Raw genomic sequence first — 11,086 nt, 5'->3', positions numbered from 1 at the left:
TACATTGAATTGATTTAAAATTTATTGAATTTGCATTATATGTTGAGTTTCTTGTTTGATCAACCAAGCGGATTTAATTAGATCACGAACTTCTCGAAACAGTGATGGAAAGTGTTCGTTACCTTCATGGTATATTAGGTACTTCGATTTTAATGGGTATTTAAGTCACAAACAGATGAGGAACAACCGATAAAAATAAATAATTAAATAAAATGAAGCTATTTTCATCTGAAATTACAATCTAGAAAATTTAAAAGGTATTTTTTTATTTTGTATTCATAAAATAACCAGCTAAAGAAAAGAAAATTTAAGATGAATCTCACGATAAAAAATTTCATAATAATCGAGAATAGGTAATTTTAATATTAGGTAATAGACGGATGTACTGACACGTGTGAGAAGAAATCCGTTCATCTAAATTTATTTAAAACATAACCGCAAGGTTGTTTAACACCGCAACAACGTTAAACGATTAAATCTGTAAGATTGGAGTTGTAATGCATAAAATAAGAAATCTGGGTTACTTTGCGTAATTGCTAACCCAATTACTTAGAAATATTTAAAATACATTACATTTTAAATTCCTTCATATATGCTTTTAATAGGAAATAATTGGTATAGCAAAAGTTTGTTGTAGCAGATTCATCCAACAGTGACCTATTTGCACGGATACGTTATGTATCATCAACAATGGTGTATGCTATTATACATCCCATTTTCCTGAGTGGTTAATGCAGAAAGGGTATTATAACTGTAATAGTGAAACCACACGTAGTACTTTAATTTTAGTTTAGGATGTATCTAGTCTTTATTGCTGGATATTGCGAATGCATGTGTACACAATAGCATTCCGCAACTTCCTGCTTCCTACAATTACGCAGGAAGAAGATGAAGCTAGAAATATATATTATTTGTATTTTAACATTTGTAACAAAGGTTAGTAAAACTCTATTTACAAAACATTCACTCGTTATCGTAACTTGAAGGACACATGTATCGGAATTTTGTTATGTTGACAATTTCATTAAGTTAATTCAACGCATTTCCTTGTTTCATTTGCATTTGAAATTTGACATTAATTCATCGACAACCCCACATGCTAATTGGATATTTTTTCTGTTTCGCAAAAATACACAAACGTGCCTTGAATAGAACGTTTTTTTCCTCATTGATAGGTTGAAACTGAAACCCACAGAAACAATCGATATCCTCATGATTGATCACGTATTTAACAAAGTTTCAGAACACCAATACATTTTGTTAACACCTTCTCGTTAATTTATTTGATAGAAAATACCATTAAAAATTATTAGAACATCCGAATCGATATCTAACATAAATCAGTGTCAATTTACTCGAAAAGTTTACCGGACAGTAATTAATCCACCCATCTGGACCATGAATTACGAACATTAGGTCCTCAAATTAGTTTTAGTAACTTATACTAGCCGAAGAGAAATCTGCGCGGTCTGCCTAACCGATTTCGAGGGCGCACGATAAAATCAATTATCGTTGAACAAACTGCCAGAGACTGTCCACACCCTCAGAACGTGTCGATTGGAAATGTCTGGGAAAATTTGCATCCGCAATTATTGGAGATGTAGTTTCGACACAGAAGCTGCAAAGTCGAGAGCACACTAATTGCCTATTAATGGTTGCTCCGCGAGAGGGTCGGCACGTGTTATTGATACGAACACGACAATTCAACGTGCACATTCAGGATCTTTACTAGCTTGAGTTAACCTTTGCATAGAAATGAGTGCTTTAAATCGGTTTTGTGAATACACTGAGTTTGCAAATAATTGCTCAATGTAGTGATTAAAATTCGTTTTAATAGGTATAAACACCGAGTTGAGGAAAAAATCATAAACATCGAGTAATTTTATTGTGTTTGTTTTCAACTTGCTTTTTTTTTAAACACAGTCGATTAAAACTCCTAGCGGACGCTATAAAGCAAAAAGCAATTTTCGAACTTTATATTGAGTTATAACCGTAACTGGAATATGAAGGACTAATACGTCGAGTTTGTGAACAATAACACTTTTTAGTAATAAAGAAGTTTATATTTTTATAGGAATTGGAGAAATTAACGTGAAAATTTTATTAATCGTTCAACACACTCACTATAAATCCAATGCTATTAAACGAATAACTTACTGAAAAGCGAAAAACGAACGATTTACCTCGCCCAAAAATTGGTTCTATCGAAACTTTTAATTAAAATTTTAAAGCGTATCATTTCAATCATAAAATTTTATAGATCTTTGCAAATAGAAACTCTAAATTTTATCATCACGTTGAAAAAATTTGTTTTAATTTTCTACAGGAAATTTACGTTTATCGTTGGATCTTGTATAAACAAAAATGGGTTATAAATTTTAAAACTTGATCATTAGTGGAAGTTAAAGTCGTTAAAAGTGAAAAATTCAATTACGTTACGATTTTTATAGGTCACGTATCTATCTCGAAAGTATGGTCATCTTAAAACGTACCTTCCAAGATACTCTCGTAAAGCGAGTCTCCTTGTGCACAACGTTAAAGATCGTATTTCCTTGGGAAAAGAACGCCCTTAAAATAGCGAGGTCTACCAGAGAGGACATTTATATTATGGGAAGACACTTGAATGGGTACCTGTTATTACGCTATTTACCCCGTTTCCGTTGTGTATGAATAATTAATGCTTTTGTTATTTTTATCACGTCAACAGGAAGATTGCAAAATTTTAGAATAAAAGTAATTTTATACGTTTTAGAATAATGTAAAGAAGTAAAGCAAGGATATAATTAAGAACACGCAACCTTGGCATCAAATCAACCTAAGAGGATGCTCAACCTATTCAATTATCTGAACATCTAAATACACGTGTATTAGTTCTAAACTAACTAATGTATAAATAATTACTAGTTTAAAGATGTCCTAGGTCGATTAAGATTTTCAAGGAGGTACGGATGTTGATATGTAAGATATTTTTGAATTGCTTGAAATGATTTCAGTGAATACGTAGAATTCTAGAACAGCTTTATATAATATTTCTATAGCGTGAGTGATTTCAATTGGCGGATATTTTAAAGGACTTTCAACTGGTAGTATATAGTAAAGTATATTAAAATATTTCCAGGTAGGTACCTATACCTGGAAATGTACCATGTATTGGACATTAAATTTAAATCTCCTGATTAATTCTATTTATCTTCTCAGCAACAACCATAGAAGTGTGATAACTAGAATTGAATATTTCAAAGCCGGGAATCATATTATATGAATAAAACGCAGGAAGTCCACAAGTAACAGAAACCGAAAGAAGTAAAGGTATAATGAGATCGAACGTTACAAGGGGGAAAATAAAGTTGTTAAAGTAGAAATAGTTTTGAATCTAAGTATATTGTACTTCACTTCCTTGAGTATCGAATAACGACCATTAAATCTGCATTGAGTATAACCTTTACTTGGGTCACCATTAAAACTTTTTTTCCAAAACTTTTAGTCATCACTATTACATGTTTGATCATCCATTGTATGTGTCTTCAAGTCTTACATACGTTTTAAACTGACAGCGTATTAATTGACCGGTATGAACAGTGCGGTCAATAGTTCAGTTGATATTGAATATTTTAGCTAACTTGTTGCATTATTACAATTATTATCGTTTAATTGTAATCAGAAATTCGGGAGTGCAGCAAGAGGTATGGCTTGTGGCAGTCACAGTGCACTATTAATAAAAAAAATAAGAAAATAAATGTACCAAAATGCGTACTGAAAATGAAAAAAGTTTACTGAATTGAGAGAGAAATGTACAATTGTACCGACTACAAAATTTTGTACTGCATTGCTACTTTCACGTACTTTATCCATGAAATCGTACTGAATTCAGTACAATTGTACCGAAACGGCAACACTGATCACCATATTTTATATTTGTATTGAAATATTTATTGGCAATACGAGAGAAATGAAAAGAAACATTAGAACTATATCGAGGAACTTTCTGAGAAAAATTTTATTAACTTGTTTATCATCTCTCTCAAATCTTAACACCCATATCAATAACAAATTCGTTTGTCTCGAATACGCTGCACTACATACCCATATTGTAAACTTGTAGTAGATGTATGAAAATCTACTTATTTGTTTCGAGATTTTTGTGGAAAAGTATTCTGTATGAATACTTAATTACAAAAAGGATATTGGAAATTATCGCCATGGCCGACAATAATTTTATCAAATATAACTTTACTTCATATTTTTTGATTTATCGTTCCTTTAAACTACTTGGAATTCAATATTTGTTCGGAACAAGGTTTCGCTGGAGTTCTAAAAGTTAAAAATTCAACCGAATTCAAGAAAAAGTCTTTCAAACGATTTGATTTAATATCCCTATTAAATTTCAATGCAATTTCATTTTATCCTCAATTTTACTTTACCTCTTAAAGACTGCTGGTCACAAAATCCAAAGTTTAGTAAAAACTTATCTATAAGAATTTTTTTACTTAATTATTTCGTCTTTTAGAAGCAATCATTCATTTTTCCTTTACGATTCTGAATTTTTCATACAATAAAAGGGTTCTCTTGAAAGTCTACTTGGAAATAGTAGGACTTACAAAGACGATTACTATTCAATTTGAGATGATATGTAGGGTGGTCGAATTTTCCGTGCTCGATTACGACTGTCGATACCTTTCAAAACTCAATGGAAATTCGTGTAGAGCCTAAAGAACGAATCCCTATTGAGTGGTAACCTTCTCTCACCGTTGATTACTCCCATTCAGGTACAGGGAGATGAGTTTTTGAAAAGCCGAAGCGCAGAATCCACGGGACCAATGCGAACTGACTAGATCTCATCGCCTGAATAAAACAGTTACCGCGCAGATTCCACCCTTAACGGTCCGGTTTCGACCCCTACTCACCGGAAAATTGCGATCGCGTGCCGCTACAACTCAATCCGCCAATTAAATGAACCGCTAAAAACTTTTGATGTTGTTTAATTAATACAACTCGTTTTAGGGTATTTTCCGGAGTAGAGACAACTCTGTTCAGGAGTTTTGCTAGTTTACAACTTAGTTATACAAAGTTTTCAGTCTATTAAAGTCATTGGGATGGGCCTGAATAAGTGGGTTGTTAGTTGACAATGTATACTTTGTCAACTTTAGTTATGGAGGAGCTTGAATAAAGGTAAGTAATCTTTTCATGTATTATCATTACCAACAACTTTATATTAATTAATTAATTATGCCAGCTTCTTTGATGTTTCAAAATCTCATCTTGTAATAAAGTTTTAAAGGATTTTTTGGCGGATGCGCCGGTAATATTATTATTTTTAAATTATTTCTTCTAAGTAGTTATTTTTCTCATTTCGTTTTATATTAAAGTATTTAATAAAGGCTAAACCTAAAAAATAAAAAAATATAAGTATTTAAAAATTTGTCCAGATTAACATCTACAAAAAAGGTGTGTTAGATTAGGAAACTAAAATCGATTTTTTATGAAGTTTAAAAATGGTTTTAAAACTTTTAAATAACTTCTCGTACAAGTTTTAATTTTCTTTCTTTGTCTAGTACTTTTGGGTAAGGTGATTGATGACGACAACAGAAAGAACACTTAGATTTATTACTTCAACTTGGCACTAAGGAAATTTAATATCCTTGTAATGTCATCATTTATCTATGTATTTTCAAATGCAATTATTCATCACTTATATCATGATTGATTAAAAACTTGAATCAATAATACCCATTTAAAAATGTCCACCGTTTTCTTCTCTTCTTCAAATCATAATATTTCCAATCAAATTTATTACGGGGTTCTGAATAAGAGCCCCCTAAATTGGCTTTCTCTGCAGAATAGAAACGAATCCATCCAATAAAAGAAGCAATAAATACGAATGCCCTATGTACAGATAAATTACATTTTCTCGTTCAATAAACAAATTGCAAGAGAGTCAATTTTGGTCGAAATATTTATAGAAAAAGAAGTTAAGTGATCTTGAAACAGAAAATTGTTGTTATAAATCTTTTTTATCTTTGTTTTGGTAGACGATCCGGATACATTTGATGTATTTTACCATACATATTTATGAAGTCGTTCAAATAAAGTTTCAAACCACGTTTCTAAAGCTGCCATTACACTCAAACGCATTCTTAGAACATTTCCTGCCAATGGGGAGTGTTAACGTCTCACGAGATTCTTATATGTTTCTAGCGGAACTGCGAACACGTTGAAGCCATATTTCATATGAAACCTGAGGTTACTTTCGCTTTATATATTATTCGCTTAGCGGTTCCACATTCCTCCATTGACCCATGGTGGTATCCGAACACCCTTATGTATTGTGTGTTACATTCTTGGGAAACTGGGATCGGTTCCTTTGTGAATTAATGAGGCGACAATCTATTATTATCGAGGGCTTTACAAAATACTTATTTAAGGCATGTGGTAAATTGGATTGAAGTAGGGGTATTACAAGTTAAAGTTACCCTCTAATTAACTTAAAGGAAGTGGTAAGAGAATTCGAGAACGTGAAGGTAGCTACATCGAGTCGTACATTATCCTAATTAAAATAAATTTACTCTAAAAACTACTTCGTATGTAGATTTAAAGTGCGAGGAAGTCGTAAACATTCGTAAACACTTTATTTGTTGATTACAAATAAATTTATTTAAATAAACGTTAATATCGATCACCATATATTTTATTAATATAATTACAACAGATTGATTGGTATTGCCTGCAATAACTTTTTGAAACAGGCTATCCTGAGCAATTGTGATAAAAGGGGAGAAAGAACGAAAGACAGTCTTATAGCAACTGAAGGTAACAAATTCGAGAGAGAAAGTCTTTTAAAAACGATACTCTGTCTTTATGTCAGCTCTTTTAGAATGGCGGAACAAGTTTAAAATGTTGAGGGAGATTCAAGGGCGATGCCCTAGAAAGAAAAACTTCCTCAATCACCAGACTCGAACGAAATGGCCATCCCAAAGTTTTATCAGCCCTCTTCGACTCAACTAATTTTAACCCTAAAATAAACGCAAAGTTTTTTTAGGAAATTTTCATTGACAAAAAGTTTCGAACTAACTGGTGAGCAACAGCTCCGTTTATCGCACTATTATGTTTTATTGCGCCAACATCCTTAATATATGTATTTTATGCTTCGTTGCTCCGCTAGTTTTCATTCAAATATTTCGGCAGGTCAACGCCAGTTTGTTTGAGCTTGGAATATGTAAACATCCTGAGTGGAAAGCGGAGTCGGTATCACGTTTTAGTCGGATATATTTCCTAGTTTAAAGTTACGTTGAACTCGGTTGACTTCCTCGAAAACATGAACGAGCAGAATTGATGCGAAATAGAACACAACCTCGAAATTATTTATAAAATTATAGGTGTTTTATAGTTGATGAGGTACAGGAACTTTCATTATTAAATCTTAATTTTAGTGGCAGTTAAAGATGTTTATGACCGAGTTGTAAACGAGAGTTTTAGGTTACTGAAGTTAATTCTGTTAGGTTACATTTCAATTACATAAATGGTATCAATAATGATAAAAATTCAACTTTAAACTCAAAATTTAAATTAGTTCGTGTTACTGTACTGCTAGGAGTTTTCTAAATAGGACAATATCAAGCGTCGTTGTGCGACGGACATTGGCCAAATAATGAGGCCAATTTCAATGGAGCTGGTACATTTCCTGGTCCTTCAGGATCAAGTTAATAGACAAATTTAAAGTCTATAATCCGTGATTGTCTGATTACAGAAATGTACATAGTAGGCATCCTTATTAAGATAAACCGATGACATAACAAAGTTATAAGTACCGTATAATTGATGTTTAATTCGGAAATTTCGTTTTTATATAAACCATGTTTTGTCGGCACATAAATGCCAACAAGCTAGAAGTTAGGCATGCAACAGAAAAACCATTGAAATTATCGTATAAAACATCAGAAAGAAAGTAAGAGAGTATGTCGTTGCCATTCCCGCTTGAGATATAAAAATCATTGAGAGTAATCGCTGCAACGATTTACTTTTATACTCGTAGATAAAAGGTAAAACTTTAGTCTACTTACTACATTTCAAGTAGTTCAGGTAGAAAATGGGTAAAGTAATAGAACGTTTCACAAAGAGTGTGGAAAAGTAGGATAACGTGACAAAATGTTTAGAAAGGAGAATGTGGCCATGATGAGAATAAACTGGGATTGTTCAATTCAAAAAAATTGCAAATAGTCTATAACAACAATTACAATGATAATAACTCAATCAGCAACAACAATAATCCAGCAAAGTCAATTTGCGACTGAAAACCACGTATAAACCAGTTGATACTATAGTCCACAACACACAAAAAGGAATAGGGATTTACCGGGATTTTATTAACAGGCTTTTAAAGTACCATTTACCGCGGTAAACCATAGGTTATGAAGCCGTGTAGCCCAAAATAATTCAAAACAGAATTATGCGGGAAAGTTTTGAAATAAAACCTAACATAAACGTGATAACAATACACTAAATTAAGTCAGTAAGAATGTTCCCTTTATTAAGCTTTTAAAAATATGGTAGATGAGAAATCATTATCAAGGGTGTAGGTAAAACAAAAGAAAATGAACTAAAAGTTCTTCAGAAATAGATAAATAAAGGTATGAAGGATATATCAACTTATTATAGTTTCGCAATTTTACAACATCCACATTCAAAAGAGGATAGGCTTGAATGATACTAGAAAATAGGATTCTCTAAAACATTCATTCTAAGGGTGTGTATAATGCGGCAATCATGTAGCATGCTGCGCAACATTCTTTGGTATGTTGTGCTCTGCAGAATTTTGTCTTACGAACGTCGCATGTTGCTGCCGCGCATGTTTATCAAATTTTCTTCAAATTTCAAATTTGGACTCTCTCCATTTTTTCCATCTTGCTGTTTTCGTCGATGAGACGTGCATGGAGCGTATGCAGATGATAATGGTCTTCCTCCCTTCCAAACGGTAACTTCTTTTCTAAATTTGATGAGTCCATTAGCTATTTTTGTTTAAAAATCCCCAAGAAACTTAACCTTTCTTACATTTTTCTTTACTTTAACCGTGGTTTAATAATGGTTATTCCACCTTCAGATATGTTGCCATTACCAATGTCTTATACAAGTTCTTATATTGCTGATATTTCTCTTCGGATTGTAGACTGTTTTCTTCTGTTATTCTTAGATGTATATATATGCCACCTTCAGGTATGTTACCAATCTTTTGGGACCAAAATTTTCCATCTAGGGACATGTTTTACGCTTTTGTAATATCTTTCAAACGTGGCGTTATCACTATTATGTCTGCGTGGTCATCATGGTCTTGCGCTATGTTACGTAATTCAGAATTATTTTACAGCATTATCCTTTTTTCAATATCATTCCATTACGGTTGCTCAGAAGACCGTCAGTAATGTTCTTCACCAACGAATGAATTAAAACATAACTTGCTTCTTGTACTGAATGATGAGTTCATGTTCTTCTTGATTCATAAACTTTGTATTTTTATAAGCAATTATTTCTTCTAATATTTAAATAATTTACTTCTCTATGCTTTTAGTTTTCTCTTTTTTCCTCTTCCTATGGCGGATCTGTTTGAATACATTGTTTGAATGAATAGCATCTTTCATATTTTTGACCATATTAATTCTTCGCCAAAATAAAGGACGCCTTTATAATAGAACTTCCCCATCTCATGTAAATAGCAAAAAAAAAAAAAAAAAAATTGTAACCACCGAGTGCGCGGTTACTTTACGGAAAAAGGTGCCGACCGTAAACTGGCCAGCTACTACGCGCGTTCACTTGTATAATTAAATAACTTCCTGGCATAAAAATGTAATTGAACTTTATCATGTTATTAAAAATATGTAATTTAAAACTTTTTAACTTCATAACAAAATTATTTTCAGTATACCGATTTAATTAAATAGTACTTCGCAGTGAAATGGCCACTACGAAGTACCATCTACAATAATTAAATAATACCGTGTAAAGATTCGTCGAAAAGTTGCTGTTTGCTTATGCAATAAGAATATTTGCGGTAACTTCTTTTAAATAAAGTTATATTAAACACATTTCTACGTTGATATATCCAGATTCATATCTAAGCACTGTCCAAAAAGTTATTATTATTCAATACTTAACATTATCCATCAATAATGTTAGTATAAAAAGAGTTACAGTAATTACAGTTGATTCCTGGTTCATCAAAGTTTACAATGATAAAATTTGTTTGAATGCACATCACTTTGACAAGTGTATACACAAATTGTCGGTGTTTCAAATTATATTATTTGAACATTCACATCACCGCTTTCGGGGACAACTTTACAACTTTATTTAACGATAAAAATAGTGTTCAATTTTAGTTTGTTCATTTTAATGTCATTTAACTCACAGAGTACAGACGCCTGTGATAAATCGTGTATTCGTTTTTATAAACAATTTAAAACTAGTTTATATTTAAACTAAAGCAAAAAAGTTAAGAAAATGTATTAAAAGTTCATAACTAAAACGAGAATGAGATAAGGAAGATTAACATTGTTTGTACTTAGTTTCAGCTAGTAGAACAAATTTGTTTTTGGAATCCAAGGAGCTTAATTATAATAAAAAGATATTATCTTATTTATATTATTATTATAGAATGGTGGCGTGATCTGAAATGTTCGCCGCATGCATTATGCAGCATCTGACAAGAACATAGTAGGTTACAAAAAGCTTGTGAAGTATAACGCGTCTTTTTAACATCCACTGTGAGAACATAATTTCACGTTGCAGCATACCATTCTTTTATTCACTTGCCCCTAACTCTTTAACTGTCAACTACAGAAGCAGATAACTTTTCCGAAGCGATCCGCGAAATTGAATTAGCAAGTCTGTCCGATGGTATTACGTCGTTGGGAATTTATCGGAGTTCTTTTACTTACTTGCGAGCATTCTGCATAAGTTCGCATGCAAAGTTGAAGGCGTAGAGAAAGAGAACGGTTTTAATTAACTTATAAAATTGAAATCTGATTAGGTCGGTAAGTGATTATTTCGTTAATTAAAGAGCGGCATTCGAGGATATCAGATAACTAGTAATTAACTA

At 32.2% G+C, this 11,086-nt stretch overlaps 1 protein-coding gene across 1 annotated transcript in view; it reads left to right on the top strand.

Annotated features, from left to right (window-relative positions):
* Positions 1-4,897: 4,897 nt before the first annotated feature.
* The window catches only part of LOC111426943 (metabotropic glutamate receptor 2-like), a 127,212-nt gene continuing 121,023 nt past the window's right edge, over positions 4,898-11,086 (top strand). Inside the window, exon 1 of the mRNA XM_023061850.2 lies at positions 4,898-5,169. The gene's annotated coding sequence lies outside the window, so the exon portion shown is untranslated. The remainder of the gene's footprint in view (positions 5,170-11,086) is intronic.

The sequence above is a fragment of the Onthophagus taurus genome, chromosome 2 (genome assembly GCF_036711975.1).
Source record: "Onthophagus taurus isolate NC chromosome 2, IU_Otau_3.0, whole genome shotgun sequence".
Taxonomy (NCBI): Eukaryota; Metazoa; Arthropoda; class Insecta; order Coleoptera; family Scarabaeidae; genus Onthophagus; species Onthophagus taurus.
This window is presented reverse-complemented; position numbering and strand designations above follow the sequence as displayed.